Source organism: Triturus cristatus, chromosome 7 (genome assembly GCF_964204655.1).
Source record: "Triturus cristatus chromosome 7, aTriCri1.1, whole genome shotgun sequence".
Lineage (NCBI taxonomy): Eukaryota > Metazoa > Chordata > Amphibia > Caudata > Salamandridae > Triturus > Triturus cristatus.
Window position 1 is genome coordinate 1,548,593,608 of NC_140590.1, and position 17,311 is coordinate 1,548,610,918.

A 17,311-nucleotide genomic window follows, 5' to 3' on the forward strand; every position below is an offset into this window, starting at 1 on the left:
CGTTGTCCCCGTTGCTTTTTGCTCTCGCCCTGGAGCCACTCGCTGCCTGGCTCCGTTGGGAGCCCTCGCTTAGAGGGATCCGGTGGGGCCCGGGCTTTGAAGATCGGGTCTCGTTGTATGCGGACGACATTCTCCTGTACCTCACCTCACCGCGGCAGTCACTCAACGTCCTCTTTGACGTTCTGACCTCCTTTGGGACCAATTCGGGTCTCACGATCAATTGGTCTAAATCCTGCGTTTATCCCATCGCTGGTGGTCCTCCTCTCCTGCCGCCTCGGCTCCCGATTCAAATATCTCTGAGCGGCTTTAAGTACCTGGGGATATACGTTTCGCTGGACCCGGTGGCTCGCTACGAGCAGAATCTTCTGCGTCCACTTCGGCGGCTGCGGGAGGACACGGCCCGGTGGTGCAGGCTGCCCCTGTCCCCGCTGGGTCGGGCCGCGCTGTTTAAAATGATGTCCCTTCCCAGGTTCCTCTATGCACTCCAGAACTCCTTTGACGTTATCCCAGTGGCCTACTTTCGGGAGGTGGAGAGCCTGCAGAGGAGACTGGTGTGGAACGGCCGGGCGCGTATTGCTCTTGCCAAGCTCACTCTCCCCTGGTATGACGGGGGCATCGCGCTTCCTGACATTCGCAGGTACTATTGGGCCTCGCAGCTATCTGCCATTAACCACGCCACGTATGCGCCCGGCTTGAATCCGGCGTATGAGATGGACAAGTTCCTGCTTCCCGGCGGGAACTACAACAGGGCACTTTATTCCCGCCTGGCTGACCGGACCCTTACGGGTCCTACTAAGATTGCGGTGCGGACCTGGAGGGCTGCCACTGCGGCCACGGGCTGGAGTGAGCGAATGACATGTGCTACTCCCTTGTTTGCCTCCGACCGCCTGGGCAGCTTGTGGACCACCAAGGGGTTTGACCAGTGGGACACGATTGGTATCAGCAAAGTGGGAGACCTGTGGCACAAGGGCGCGGTCAAGACTTTCGCGGTGCTCCAGGCCGAATACGAGCTGACCGACAGGGAGTTCTTCCGCTACGCCCAGGTTCGACACGCCCTGCTCTCGGTCTTCGGGGAGGGGACCACGGTCCCTGTTTCTTCGCCCCTCGAGGACCGCGTACTTGACGGACATGTCCCTGATAGTACTATTTCTTTAATTTATAAAAAATTGATTAATCACCGGGCGGATCTCCTGGTGCGCCTTCGGGAGGCTTGGACTGGGGATGGGGTCGAATTGGATGACGAAGACTGGCAGTCTGCACTGTCGTCCCCCAAGGAGGTTGCCATTCCGGCTCGTCTCCGGTTGGTACAGCTCAAGATTCTCCATCGGGTGTATGTTACGGGTCCGCGCTTGGTCGCGATGGGATTTTCCGACGACGGGCTCTGTAAACGAGGCTGCGGGCTCAGCGCCACCTTTCTTCATATCCTTTGGGAGTGTCGCGAGGTGGCGGACTATTGGCGCCGGGTCCACACGGTTATGGGACAGGTCACCGGGGTTGTACTGCTGCCGGAGGTGCGTCGCTGTGTCCTGAATGTGTGGGAGCCCAATGACTACAACGCGGCTCAGACTCGGTGGGCGGCCCTAGGGAACATGATTGCCAAGAGGGATATAGCGCAACTTTGGGGCGCTCAACGGCCGCCCACCGTGTCAGTATGGAAGGAGAATATGGACTGGTGTATGTTTCGGGAGAAGACAGTGTATGTGGCCCGTGGCAAGCCGGGGGCATGGGGTAGAATTTGGGGCCAGTGGAATGCGTATCGCGGAGGCATCTGTACGCCCCCCCTGGTAGACACTGATATTGCCATGTCCCCCTGACCCTCGACGGTTCCTGGCGCTTTTTGTAACAACTACATAGGGACGTTCATCTTCCTTGACCCCCCTTTCCCCCCCCCCCTCCGTCCCCCCGGTACTCCTCTCTTTCGCGGATTGCTCAAATGTTCTGACTGGAGTTTCCCGGGGGGAGCCTGCACCGCACTGGTATCCCTCGTAACTCGCCTTTTGTTTTTATTGTTTTTTCTTTTGTTTCTGTTACTGTTGGACTGACGCTTGCTGTTCTTCGAGAACTATCTTGAGCCACTGCGGGGCAGTGCCCTGGGAACGGACTGCAACTTTGATATGTGTATATTTCCTTATGTACCTAGCGGCCGGCCCGGGTGGTTGTAGGCCCATACTTGTGACCGAATTGTTGCTCAATAAAAACTTTTTTTTAAAAAGAAAAAAAAAAAAAAAAAAAAAAAAAAAAATTCCAGAGATAGTGAGGTTATCGCCCTTTTGCAGGGAACATCGCTGGTTTTCCAGCGATGTTCCCTGCAAAAGGGCGATAACCTTGCTGATACGACCCACAGGGTCTTATCAGCATAATCCACCCCCTCTGTTAGGGATGGCTAAATCAGGATTTTAGCAGACGTTAGGTTTTGGCGAAAACTACAGTTTTCGCCAAAATCTAATGTGTGCTAAAATCATGTTGGCTGCCTTGTAAATATCGCGATGTAAACATCAGCGATATTTGCAAGGTAGTCCATCTTGGGTACGCCCAGTAACGCCCACTTTGCATCTCATTAGAGATACAAAGTGAGGTGCTGGGAAAAAGGGTGCTAACATGCGATTATGCATGTTAGCACCCTCTTGTAAATAGGGCGCTGGTTTAATCTCCGCAAAAAAGCGGAGATAAAACCCTTGTAAATATGCCCCTAAAACTGGAGCAAAGCCAGAGTGGGGATTAGCGGGTCCTAGAACGATTAGAAAAAGGACCACCAGGGCCAATCTTGAGGTAAAGTTGGAGTTGGACCAATGAGGGTTGGTTGAGTTCTGTAGGTTTGGCAGATGATATACCCATGTTTGGAATCGTACATTGCATACAGTATTTGGAATTTTTAAAGGAGTGAAAGAGAGTTTGCCGTTTGTGTAAACTTGATGTTTACTAGGGGTGGGCGGAATTAGCGAAATCCACTTTCGCAAATTATCGCGAAAATGTTAAAAATTATCGCAAACACGCGGAAATATCGCGAAGATGCAGAAGTTTTTTTCCCGCATGTTCGCGAGATTTTCTGCATGGTTGCGGCTCGTCAACTTACCCATGTGGTTGCTCGCGGGCGCGGCCATCTTGTTTTCAGTTGTCTCGCGGTGCATGATCGCGAGAAGAAAGACGTGATCGCGCGACGCATGACGTCACTGCGGGCGCGAACTGTCGCGAGACAGCGCAAATGGCTAAAAACAATACAACATCTCATGGAGAACGCGACCGGATCAGGAAAACTTGTCGGCGAACGCAGGGATTCAGGTAAGGCGATCGCACGCGCGCGAGAATGTATTATTTTACAGCGCGAGCAAGAACCAAATTATCGCTAAGCTGCGGAATTTTTGACATTTTCGCGCTTTCCGCGGAATGCGAAAATGTCAAATTATCGCAATTTCCGCGAACGGAACGAAATTTTCGCCCAGGCCTAATGTTTACTGCCACAAACAAACAAACAACTTCCCATCCATCCGCATGCGCCCTCCCACTTCAAAATCACAGAGGAAAAGTTACAGCAAGTGGGAAAAAATAGCTCCTTCTTCTCAATTTGGAACACAGCATTCCTGAGAAATAAGTGATTAACAGCTACAGTAGGCTTATTTTTAAAGTAGTAACCTTTAGTATTAATTTTGACAGTCGCTGATTCACTGTGTAGGTAGGTGTCGGTACAGATTGTCTAGAAACGTAAGCAGAAGATCCGAGCAGGACACATTGCACTCATAAATAAAACAAAGCAGCTCATTCTATACTCAAGATAAATTCAAATGAAATTAATTTAAAAGGAAATGATGGCCATAAATCCAGATCTCCATATTGTACAATGCGTCTGTGTTCCTATTTTAATTGCTTGTAATTGCATGCTACAGTGCAGCGTATTTTTGTGTGTACATGAATTAAGGTTATGGATGTAATGATGCACCCAGACAGCAGATGTTTGTATCTCTCTGTTACTAGGTAACACATAACCGCTAAAGTCTGATGTCTGACACAGAAGAAATTAGTTCATTGCCGATTCCACTGCTTCAAATGCCATTTTAATCTAAGCTGTTACTATGAATAGCATTTCATAACTACAGCGCCAGAAGCCTAACTTAATTTTTTTCAATAGTTTGGCCTTTATAAGCTACCCATTGAACACTCTTCTAAAGCAGCTCTCTGGTGTAACAATCTGCAACATCTGCACACACACCTTTGCACAAAAATACAGTGAACACTCTCCATAGAACATTGAGTGGTTGGTCAAATTGTGAAAAATGTATCAAGTATGATAACTTTTGTTTCTGTTATAACTTATTGTAAAATACCCCTGTGATGCTAACACATACTTGCTTTGCTGTTCATTGTCCTTCTACCAGCCGGTAAGGTTGACAACTTATCTTTTTTGGTGAACTCTCCTTCAAAGTAAGGAGGGTCTACACTGGATGCAGAGACAATATGTTGGGGTAGGGGTATTTTGTCTTTTTGCACTTGTAAAGCTCTTGATTTGCAAAATCACAGACTTTACAACTGCAAAAAGATAGGTCGAAATGTACAAAGGACACACCACAGCTCATAAATTGGTTTTGGGTTGGCAAAATGCCCTTTATAACTCATTGAGATTCAGTGGCGTCTCCTCCGCTAAAGCAGAGGAGTTAATCCCCGCTGCTATTTCAGAAGTGCAAAAAAGAAAATGATAATGACAGGACGATATTAACATTTTATTATTCATTGCGGGAGTCGGGCGGGGCAGGGCTGGGATCTGCGATGCCAGAGCAGGGGAGGACCGCACTTGCCATGCACTTGCCATTTCTCCATTGGCCTGTGTTGCACAGCCCCATGGAGAACATGCACAGGCTCCCAGGCACTGCCTTTCTGACATCCTTTTCATGGTGGGATCACTGCCATGAAAAGGGCGACAAAAATGCAACTTGCAATATGCTTGGCGGTGCCAGCAGCGGCACCTCTCAGACCAATCACGACTCTGCTCCTGCAACTCCGTGATTGGCATGGAGAGTCTGGAAGCCAGGGTGCATTCAGCAGAACAAGGACGGAGGAGAGGTGTGCGGTGGCGGGAGAGGCATGTGGCGGCGTGGCAGTGGAGGTGAGTTTATTTTCTTATTTTTTTTTTTAAACCATCGCCCTACCACCCCCTTTCCGAGGCAGCCGCCACTGTTGAGATTTGGTAGGATGAAAGGGAGGTCTTCTACTCCCTACCAAGTTCTTAGGGAATGTATCAATGCTTTAGGGCCACAATTGTGGCCACAAACCATTGATCACATTTCCACTCCATAAAAGCGGTGGTATTCCATTTGCAAAGTAGAGCTGTCCCATTGAGACAGCCTACACCTTGAAATGTGTGAGAGTGGCATTAAGGGAGTAGAGAGTGAACCAAGGGACTACTACATAGCCCTCCAATGTCACATACTGAATGTCAACTTATTTAAAGCAGCTATTCTCTCTTTAAGGGGCCGGGCCAGCTTTAAAAACAAGCATTGGTAATCCCAATAGGTCTCTTTAAGGGAATGTGTAGGATAATGTGAAGCATTGCAAATAGATAGCATTGGAATGAATATGTATTTGGGTGGAAGAAAAGAAGTGTAGAATAATATTGTTGTAGGTTAAAAGGCCAAGTGACATTTGCACTGTCAAGCCAGACCTAAAAATCCATGTGGTTTAATGACTGCCCTTTTCCGATTTGTGCTGCTGCCAGAGAAAAACATAATAAATGTATCTAATTATCTAAGGCACTTTAATAGATTTAAAAGCAAAACATATGCTCTAGGCTCCCAATGTGTGCAGAGCCAAAGCCTCTCTACTGGTCATTCTCACATAATTATCTGACGACAGCTGTGTTGTCCAGCCAGAACATATAATGTTGGCATTCAGAGAATGAAAATTGAGGGACAGGGATTGCAGTCCTTTCCTGGCCTCCAGTGCTACATTCACAACATTTCACAGGGGACGCAAAAAGGGTTTCTGTCTCATAAATAATAGTGAGTCCGGAGTTTTCGCAACTCTCTGCAAAAGAGCATTTCGCAATGAGACTGATTAGCACATAAGTTCCTCGTCAGAATGAAGGAGGGCTCCCGAAGCAGTGATCGCTGACACAATATCGTAGTATACAATATCGTTGACAAAAATGCTGTGTCAAAAATATTGTTTACCACAATATATTGCTCCTACACTTATAACAGTAAGTACAAAAATATGAGAAAAAATATATAGTTGACACTAATATCGTCAAAAAATAGACAAAAATTAGATGTTTTTAAAATGTATAGATTAAAGTAGTTAGTATTAAGGGCCTTATGGACTGCTGAACCCGTGGTGGCAGTCTGACCACAGCCAAACTGCAGGATCACCAGCAGTATTAGGACTGCAGCGGTTGGACTGCCACGAGACCGCCGGCACCACAACGATAAAGGATCCCGCTGTGCCGGCAGTCTGCAACCGGCTGTAATATGCTGCTGGTTGCACCGCCAAGCATCTTACAAGTTGCATTTGTCTCGCCATTTTCATGGCAGTGATCCCGCCATGAAAAGGATGGCAGAAAGGCAACAAAGGGGGCTCTAACTGGGTCCCCTGCTGGATTTGGGGGGCACAAGTAGTGCCCCCCTTATATTTGCACCCCCACTTCTTGCACGGTGTGACATGTATACCATTCCGTGCAGGAAGGTGCAGTCGGCGGTTTGACTGCGGTGTTCTGCATTATAGGCTCTTTTATGAGCCTTGCAGACCACTGCAGGCAGACCACCTCAACACTGCCCGCCAGACCAAGATTTAACTCCTGATCTGGTGGGCGGTCGCACCACAGGTTTGGTAGTCTTACAGTGGATGATGGAGGACCGCCAATCTTGTAATCAGGCCCTAAATATGTAAATAAGTAAATTTAGCACAGTGCAATCCATGCCAACATAGAAAGGTACAAAGTCTTTTGCCATTTCTACAGCAAAATCTTTGAGCTTACGATTAGCATTTTTACTGTTGAAATGGCAAAAGACTTTGTCCCTTTCTAGCTCTGCATGGATGGCACTGTGCTAATCCTATGCTAAAAGACTTTAATAGAAAAGCGAACATTTGAAGTGAGCACATTTAGAGTGTTGCTGCTGTTGAGAGTGTTCTATACTGGAGCTGCTTTCCACCTAAACTTGAGAACTACCCAGAGTTCTCTGCTTCTTTTTTACATAATTTATGCATCACTCTATGCCTGAAAGGGTACTGTTTTGACTTAGACTGGGTGCTCCCTTGTGTCTGGACAAAGCTATACCTCTTCTCTGAAGAGCTCAATAGAGCGAAACACATGTCAGGGGTTGCTTTAATTCATTTCAGGTTGGCTTGGACGATATTTTACCAATCCAAAGCTGTAATACTGTGCCTGGAGTGGTAAAAGGCTTTGGCCATTTTACAGCTTGCCATGGATAGCACTGTGCTAATCCAATGCTTAAAGATTTTGCTGTAGAAATGTCAAAAGACTTAGGGGCAGATTTACAAGCCCCTTGCGCCACTTTTGCGTCACTTTTAACATGGGAAAAGTGACGCAAAAGTGGCGCAAGGGGCTTGTAAATCTGCCCCTTAGTCCCTTTCTATCTCGGCATAGATGGCACTGTGCTAATCCTACGCTTAAAGACTTTGATGGAAAAGCAGACATTTGAGGTGAGCAAATTTAGAGTGTCGCTGGTGTTTAGAGTGCCTTATACTGGAGCTGCTTTCACCTAAACTTGAGAACTACCCAGAGTTCTCTGCTTCTTTTTATATATATATAATTTTTTATATTTATATATATATATTGTTGGAGGCAACTTTGTGATGGGATATATATTTATATATATATATTAATAAACAATGAACCAATTTACATAATTACTAATCAATTAAATATTTGATTATAAATTAAAAATCATTATTTACTATCTAATCATTATTATTCACCACTTAAAAATATTTAATAGTTTATTACTATTAAAAAATATTATTAAAATAATTATCTAATTATGATTTAATTAACTTCCCACCCTATGCCTCTACAAACCTAGCAGCTCACACCAAAAAACCCAAAAATAAATAAGTTTAGTCAAATTTACATAATTATTATTCAGTTAAATAATTAATTAACAATAGACACTAAGGGGGCAATTTCGATGTCGGACAGACCTGAGTCCGTCCAAAATCGATCTGGAACTGGGACCGACCGAACTACTGTCGGCGATCCCAAACCAGCAATTAGGATGCGACCGAACCCTGTTCGGCCTCAATCCTAGTCTTTACTGCGGGAGCAAGCATTCCAACCGGAATGCATGCTCTCATTGTAAAGAGCTGAGGTGCAGTTCATCCCTGCACCCGGTGGCAGGCAACTCAACATGCCTGCCACTGGGTGCAGGGATCAACAGGGGGGCACTGTAGGTGCACCCTAGGCTGCCATCCAGAGGCCTTGCACCAATGGGGGCCCTGCTGGGGGCCCCCAAAGATGGATTCCCACAGCCTTTCTGTGTCCAAAAGGCCAGCACAGAAAGGCTGTAGGAATCTGCCATCGTAATCCCTTGGGCGGAAAGAGCCATCCTTGGGATTACAGGCCCCTTTCCAAATGGCAGACAGGCTCTCCGATCCATTCGGAAATCCTGTTCGGATTAATTTCTGACCGACTTCATCAAAATGGGTTGGTTGGAAATTAACCCAAACAGGAGATTACGATGCCGTAAGAACGGCTCCGACCAATGGTCGGAGCCGTTTCCTACAGCATCATAATCAGACCCTAAATTGTACATTATTTATTGCTTAATTAACTCCCCAACCTAAACCACTACAGACCTTGCAGCCTGCACCTAAAATATAACTGAAATATATAATTAGTACACAAATTTCATAATTAATAATCAATACAATTATCACTTAACAATTAATAATTACTGGTTAACTAATTATACTTAACTCCTTAGCCTTATCCCCTACAATCTTAGCAAAGCACACCTAGAATATAACTAAAATATATTACACAATTTACATATTAATAATCAATTAAATAATAAATTCAAAATTCATAATTCTTTGTTAAATATTAATTGCTTAATTAACTACCCACCCTATACCCATACAGACCTAGCAACCTGCACCTAAAATATGACTAAAATAAACAGTATTACATAATTTACATAATTAATATTAACCACATAATTAAGTGAAAACTATAAATTAATTAATAATTCATTACTATTTAAAATATTCCTACCCTATCCCGCACAAACTCATCAACCCATTACAACACTATAAATTACTATTAACAATTACATTTAAAAATCTTAATCACTTACAATTACATTTAAAAAATCTAAATCAGTTAAAATTACAAAGTATATTTAAAAATAATAATAACAATTCCACAGACAATAGTAACACAAAAAATGTATATATGAATTGGGACATATTAAATAATTAAAAAACAATATTTTTTCCAAAAATATTATGAAAACGTTATTAAAACAATATTCTTAAAAATGATACTACTTTCCTATTATATATTATTGACAATGATATTTTTGCATCACAATATGTTTGAATCACAATGTTTTATTTCTGATATTTCTGTCTCCCGATATTTACAATTCAATATTTTGTCCAAACACCCAAAGCAGCTAGTATGTAAAAAAAACTAACTTGTTTGTGGTCCCACCACAGTACTTCTAGCTAATGGGAGTTAAAATAATACTAGTAATACACTGCAGTCGTTCATAAAAAATTTTCTCCCATTTTATTCTTTCACTCTTTCAACTGTATTTAGTACCATTCTCTTTACTCGAGGGCATACCAACATACATCACAGACATTTCATTTACATTTGATCTTGATTAATGTCCTTGTAATTCATTAATTCCATTCACTGAGATATGTAGGCACACAAAACACACATACACACTCACACACACACTCTCTTGCTATCAGACAGGCACACAGATAGACAGACACACACACATGCACTACCTAAAGCACAACTTATCTTCTCTGTACAGAAACACATCAAATATAATTGCATCACTAAAGATGAGATCTAGAACATATACCTGTCCTCAAAGTTCTGAAGCACTTCACCCTCTCACATCGTTCCAGAGATCCCACATCATCCACTCCTCCAAGGTTCTTAAACTTCACAAAATATCTGATAGTTCTCAGAACTTCCTTAGGGTACCATGAGCTTGTCCCACTGCACCACTCATCGCACAATCTGATTCCCTAAATATAAACACAGTTATGAAATTGTTTATAAAGGATGATCGGATACACGTGTGTCTATAATCATGTTCTCCATTACCTCCTCTTGGCATAAACAACTAGGGAAATATTTTCACTGTACACCAATATACCCCCATGTAAAACTGAGGCAGTCTAGCCTACTTTCTCAAATCAAATATTATCTTGCATCGTTTTATTTCTTCAGAACTCTTTTTTTCACTTTCCTTTCTCTATACATGCATCTTTGGTACACATTTTTGTTGTGGGGGAGCATTGGATAAGTGAACAACTTTCCCTCATTTTTGACCCGGCCACGACATAATAAAAAATACAAACTCTTGTTAGGGACTCACCCATCTACAAATTACCTCTTTCTGAGACACACCTGCTTCGCAGGTTGGGAAAACTTACTTTGCTAGCTATGTGTTCCAAATCACTCGAAGTGCAACCAGAATTAATGTCACTGATGACCAGAAGTCTTAATTTTTGGAGAATACTCTAGCCTAAAAGTATGCTCTTTTATCTGAGTAAGCTTTTTAAAGAGATGAATATAGCTCCTCATAATCAGGTATGTTTGAAACACTGTACACTGATAGGGTCCATTGTGATGGCCTTGTTTCAAAGTTATTAAGGTTGGCACTCAAATAGATATTGTAAAAATCCTTTTAACACAAAACTACCAGGTAGTAAATATTGTTGGTCCACAAGAGGATGGCCCGGAGGAAGATCTCGTAAAATTGAGGCCCCAAGGGAAATCGAAACACATAGGCTTGGCTCTGGAGTGTTTGGGTGCAACTATTAATAAGGGATTCCGTCCTTATTGGACTGATGTACACCTATAAACACCCGCGCAAGGGGGACATATGTTTTTAAAAAAAACTTTATGTTGACTGATCAAAACCGGGTCAGATTGTTTGAAAGCCATTATACGTTTATGTATGTTGATTATTCAATTTCACTTTGTTTATGTATTATACATTTAATATCTTTATTGATTAGGTATGATTTTGCTTCAGAATGTTACCAATTGGGTGCCAAATGGCATGATCCACTTATGGAAGCATTGTAAAAAAGTAACACCTGAGATTGATATAGTTATTTTTTTCAAATCATTGCCTTTATTGATTAGCGACGGTTTTGTTAGGTACTAAATGGTATGATTCATTTATTTATGTTATGGAAGCATTGTAAAAAAAATGATATCTGAGATCATAAATTATGTAAAATCACAAATGTATTTAAATCAATTTACCATAAATTTGTTGGAAAATTTCTACATACCTGAGTTTGAATAATATTGGTGTAAAGGATGGCAAATGAAGCTAGCATATTTGTGCTTGTAGCTGAGTAAGTCACTGTCACTCACTGATTCAAACACCAACAAACCATAAGCAAGTCAGCTCTTATTATAATAGTCCATTGCTCATTTTCACTGCACATCTAGGTGTCACGCAAATGGAGAACATTTCCAGACCACCCAGGTCACCACCAAAGCTAGCTTCTGTTTAATAGAATTCCATAATCTCACTTCTCGTAAAACTCTTGAGGCAAAGGAAATAATGAGCTACATGAAAACTGCGCCCTCCGCACAAACCTTGGTGTTGGTAGTGATGATACACTTTAAGCAACAATCAATATGAGAAAGAGTCTTGATGATATCAGGTGTATTTTTAAATGCATTTGTGATTCTTATCAGAAAGGGGAGCCTTTTGTTTGATTTTGATAGCCCTGCGTTGGCTGTGTGGAAAGACTCAATTTGCAGCATTGCAGTTGGTTTTACCTAGTAGTGTTGACTGATAGTGATAATAAAACAGCCACAAGTACCAGACAGTTCCACACATGTGTGGCCCATGCAACCTTACCGAATTGCTGCCCAAAGGCCATATGCTGTTACTTTAGTACTGTAAGGAAAGGACTTTTTTTCATGATGACCCACCAAGTGTTTGGACTGATGCTGCTGGTTTTGTGACTCTGAAAGTGCACTGAGTACTTTCAAACAGGCCTCCATGCTCGTTCTCTGAACTTTAAAAAACAATATGTATAATTGGCTCACCTACAATTCGCATAAGTTCCCTTACCTACAAGACCCTAATATATGGCACCAGCGGTACCCAGGGCCTGTAAGGTAGAGTGTCTCTAGTGGACTGCAGCAACTATTGTGCCACCACAAAGAATGACTCAAAGCCCCCCATTGCTTGCTAGCAGATCAGTTTTTACACTGCTAACTTGGCTTTGCCATTTAAAGCAAAGGCATGAATCAAGCCTTCCTTCTTTAATATCTATATATCAGCCCTAAGGCAGGCCTCCTGAGCCTTAAAGGCCGGGTGCTTTATATTAAAAAGTTGGACATATGGTTCCTAACTTTATTTGGCCTGACAGTAAAAACTCTGTATTGTTGTTCTTACAGTGGAAAAGCCAAGACACCTCAGCAGTGCTAACATCTGAATGGGATAACTAAATATGATTCTTCAAGGTATCAAAAGAATCACTGCATTAAATTCAATATATGGTCAAGGCAAATCTAATGTAACTTGCAGCTTTAGAAAGTTGCCACTTTGTGCGCAAAGTTTTTACAGTGACCATTTACTGTTGTTGACCACTAGAGCAGCCTTCTGCCCTCCTAGTGGTGGATGTGTAAACAACTCTCAGGGCGGAACACAAAGGGATTGCTGTTTGAAGAGGTATGAAATTCTGGCAGGAAGGCCAAATGGTATGAACCCTAAAGGCAAGCTTCAAAGGAAAAGCCATCTTTGACGGGCAACTGTTAGCTGCACATGAGAGGGCTGCTCTTTTGTTTTTGCAGACAGGCTGACATCATGGAAGTAGAGGGGGAACCTGTTGCCAAAATAGGGTTTACTGTAAGCATATACAGCCGGGTTGCCACATCCCCGGGATGGGCTAGGGAGCGTCACACACAAAGAGAAGGGTTCTGCCATGTTGAGAGTGAGCAGAATGGTGGATTCTGGTCTAAATAATTGCTGCACTTTACAGGAAGTCGTAACTAGGCGGGAAGGGACCTGGTAGCCTATTGGCTGTACTGCACCTGCTGCTCCTTGGATTACAAAGAGAGGTCATGGTGTCCTGCTCCAAGAAAAGTTGTTCCCGAGCCCTGGACAGTTGAAGTGATTGAAAGAGTCAGTTGCTGATATCCTGTTGCAGCTGCAGAGCCACAATAGCTGAAAAATGATGTATTGGTAGCCAGGAAGGCCTGATCACCACTGACCACTAAAGCTCAGCCCAGAAAACCAAGACCTGACCCTCAAAAGTTGAATCCAAGTCTGCTAGGGGTGGGAGAGTTGTCAGAGTGCCCTTTGGACTCCTAGCAAGAAAGTTACAGTCAGTAAAGGGAACTGCTTGTTTTGCTGAAACTGGATACAAATAGACTAGTGGTAACTGGTTTTCGACTGTACTTCACACGAACTTCTAGAGACTTCAAACACTGTGGCCAAAGTTGCCCCACTATGTTCGTGGACCAAGGGGTGACACCGGTAAGACCACTGTCACCCGCTCAGCATCCTTAACATCCTTGAGCATCTTCAGTATCCTGTATTCCTTGCATCAGGACCACTCCATTAAAGATTATGGCGGTTCGCCAATAGAACCTGGAACTGGACTAGAGACTACTCTGACTTTGAGGTAGCTCTTCTACTTGACCTTATGATCCCAGTGACTGGACCCCTGCCAGAGTTTGTAGGCCTTTATAGCTGTTTTTGAGTTATATGTTGTGGCTAACAATAAACAGTGAGTGACAGTAGATTACAATTATTTTTTGTGCGAAGTGAAAATCGGTGGTTTATTGTTTCTTTAAATATTCATATCTCTGGAACCCTCCTGTGGATTTTTGTCATTTAGGTGTCTATTTAACGTTAAACATACAGCCTATTTTTCTAAATTGGTGTCCGGTTTTTAGTTGTGTGCTCTACTTATTCAGCTGTTTCGGTACTTCCTAATACTTTACACGGGTTCCTTTGATAAAGCCTGACTGTTCATAGCCACAGCTACCTAGGGATAAACCAAGGTTTTTCAAATAAAGCTGACTAGACCCAATATAGATTTGTGCCTTTGTGCCATTAACACGTGATGAGGTTGAACAAACCACAATGTATAATAAAGTAGCTTCCTCAAACATCCACCACACATTGGATTTGAATCACAATTCCTTAGGAGTATAGACTGGGCCGTTCAGTTGTTAGCCAGCTGCAAGCCTGAGCAAAGTACACTAGTGTAGTATGGCTGAGATTCCCTGAAGCATCCAAATTGATTAGCGGCATGTGGGTAGTGTTGCCTGCTCTCAGTGTGAAAACAATTAGAGACAACAGAGATTCTACTAAGTACCATTTATGTGCTAGCAATTTTTTCAAAAGAATTAGTGATTAGATATGAATCCAATCATGCAGATAACAAATGTACAAACGAGTGATCAAATAATGCAAGTAGGTGCATGTGGGTGTAGTAATAAAAACAATGAGATCGGAGACCAAGGTGGTAGACAACGAAATGGTCAGAAAAATGTCTAATACATCAAGTAACTAATCTTGACATTATGTGAAAAAAAATGGATCATGTATTTAGTCAAAGTTCCTAAGTGACCCTCATAATAATAACAGACTGTCTTTGTGCCCACTAGTGTGGACGATGTTTCAACCCATCGATGAAATTTGAAGGGTCTTCATCAGGATGAAAAATACTTTCGGAACTTAGAGTAGATTCCAAAATTCTTGTGAAGTGTCTGGGGGGTGGAGGGGAGAATCAGCAAGGTCCTGAATTTGGAACAGCACACTAATGCCCACATTACGATGTCAGGCGGAATCACTTCCGCCCGACACCACATCGGTCATGGGACCGACCGACACCCGGTCGGCGGTCCTGACAACCTCATTAGGATGAAACCGAACATTGTTCGGTCGTATTCCTACATTTTACTATGGGAGCATGCATCCAGCTGTAAACCGGCTGTAATGCATGCTCCCATAGTAAAATGTGAGGTGCAGTTCATCCATGCACCCGTGGCAGGCAGGGATCAACAGGGGGTCACCATAGGTGCCCCCTCGGCCTCCAACCGGAGGACATGCACCCAAGGAGGCCCTGCTGGGGGCCCCCAAAGACGTTTTCCGACATGGTTTCCATGTCGGACAGACCAGCATGGAAACCATGTCGGAAAGTGTCATCGTAATCTCAAGGGCGGAAAGGCCCGCCCTTGAGATTACTTGCCGCATTCCGACAAGCAGACGGGCTCTCTGAACCCATCAGAAGCCAGCCGGAATGACCGGTCAGATTCCTTTCCGACCCCCTCCATTGATATGAAGCAGTCGGAGATTAATCTGACCGGCACATTACAATGCATCCTTCCGAGCCACATTGTAATCGACCCTAAAGTGTCCGAACTGGACAGATTCAGGAATTGTGGACTTGTTTCATGGACAGAAATGTATGACGCTCACAAGTTCCTTCTCAGACAAAGTCAAGTTCTGCCCAGGTATCAAAAGAAACTATGGAACCATGCTCATAAATTAGTCCAGCTCATGGAATGCAATGGAAGACTAAGGGCCTTATTATAAGTACGGCGGACCTAGGACTGCCAAACTCACAGTGGCGGCCCACCACTGCAGGTCTGCCCGCCATATTTCAAGTGCGGTGGTCAGGCCACCACAGGACCGCCGCTTCTCCCGGGAGTCAGGATCCCAGAGCAGTGGCGCAGCAGAAAGCGGCAGGAATAGACTGGCGGTGCCGCTGCAGCACCCTTGCGCCTATTCTGAGTTGCATTTCATGGCGATGAGCCCGCCATGAAAAGGGTGGTGGAGATCCAAGTAAGGTGGCCTTAACAGGGCTCCGTGCCGCTTCTGGGCCTGGGAGTGCTAGCGGAGGGGCACTGTTTGTGCCCCGCTGGAATTGCACCCTCATTCATGTGTGTTTTGGCATGCACGGCAGGCGGGTGCACCATGGGCTTGGCATTCCTCCTGCTGCAGGAGGACTGCCAAACTCATAATAAGGCCCCAAAGCTCACTGACAGCACATCCAAGTTGGAATGGGGAAACAGGCACGGTAATAGTGCATAAGAAACTACTACCTGTAAATCTGGCATGGAGAAGTATGCTATATAAACAGACATTCCTGTTAATCTAATGATTCCCAAATGAAAGTGAAAATAGACATGTAGGAGTATGATGCTATGAAAGTCAATGGAAATAGACTATTTCATGAAGGTGATTCAAGTTTGCAAGTATGAAGACCATATTGAAATTTATGGGGTATTCTGTATATTTGGAGGGTATATGTGTTTGAGACAAAGGTGGCAATCTTCAATTGATGAACTGCTGATGCACAGGTACAGGAAAATGGAAACTGGCATTGCAATGTGTTCTTTACTTCCTGTAAAATTGTGGAAATTGGTATTGTGATGTGCTTGGCTTCTGACACTATAGCAATGTGGAAGCTGGAATGGCAATGTGTCTATTACATGATAGTCAATGTGGGTGCTAGCATGATTGGGTCTCAAATCTGATGGATAGTCCTTCTGTCTATGGTATGAACCAGTAATATATGTCTACTCTGGGAAATTACTAACCTTTACCAATGCTGGCACACTGAGAAGTAGTAATAAAATGTGGTCAGTAATTTTATGTGATGTCGGATCAACAATTAAATCCCAAATTTCTCAAATGTATTTATTGATCTCTATTCTTTAAACACAAACCTTTAGTGTACACAATGCATTAAGTTGATGCACAGTATACAAAATTGCAAATCCATACAGGACTTTTTAGAAAATATAATTAAAGAAGTTCATGGATCATAAAGAAGCAATGCAACTGGGCAGCCAACACATGTTTCGCGGTAAGAACACGCACTTCTTCAGGGCTGCAAGAGTACCAAAAAAAAAGCTTAGTTACACCAAATAGTTTTTTTAATTGTGCACCAACAAATATCATTTGCAAATACTACAATAATCAGTTTAAAAAACTACAACTTTAGTTAGTAGTGGATAAGAAGCTTAAATCCATAAGAAAAAAATACAGCCAACCTATATTTATAATGAAAAGGATACGTTCTTATCTACAGATCTATTGAAAATTTGAATCAAGAGAGAGAAAATTCA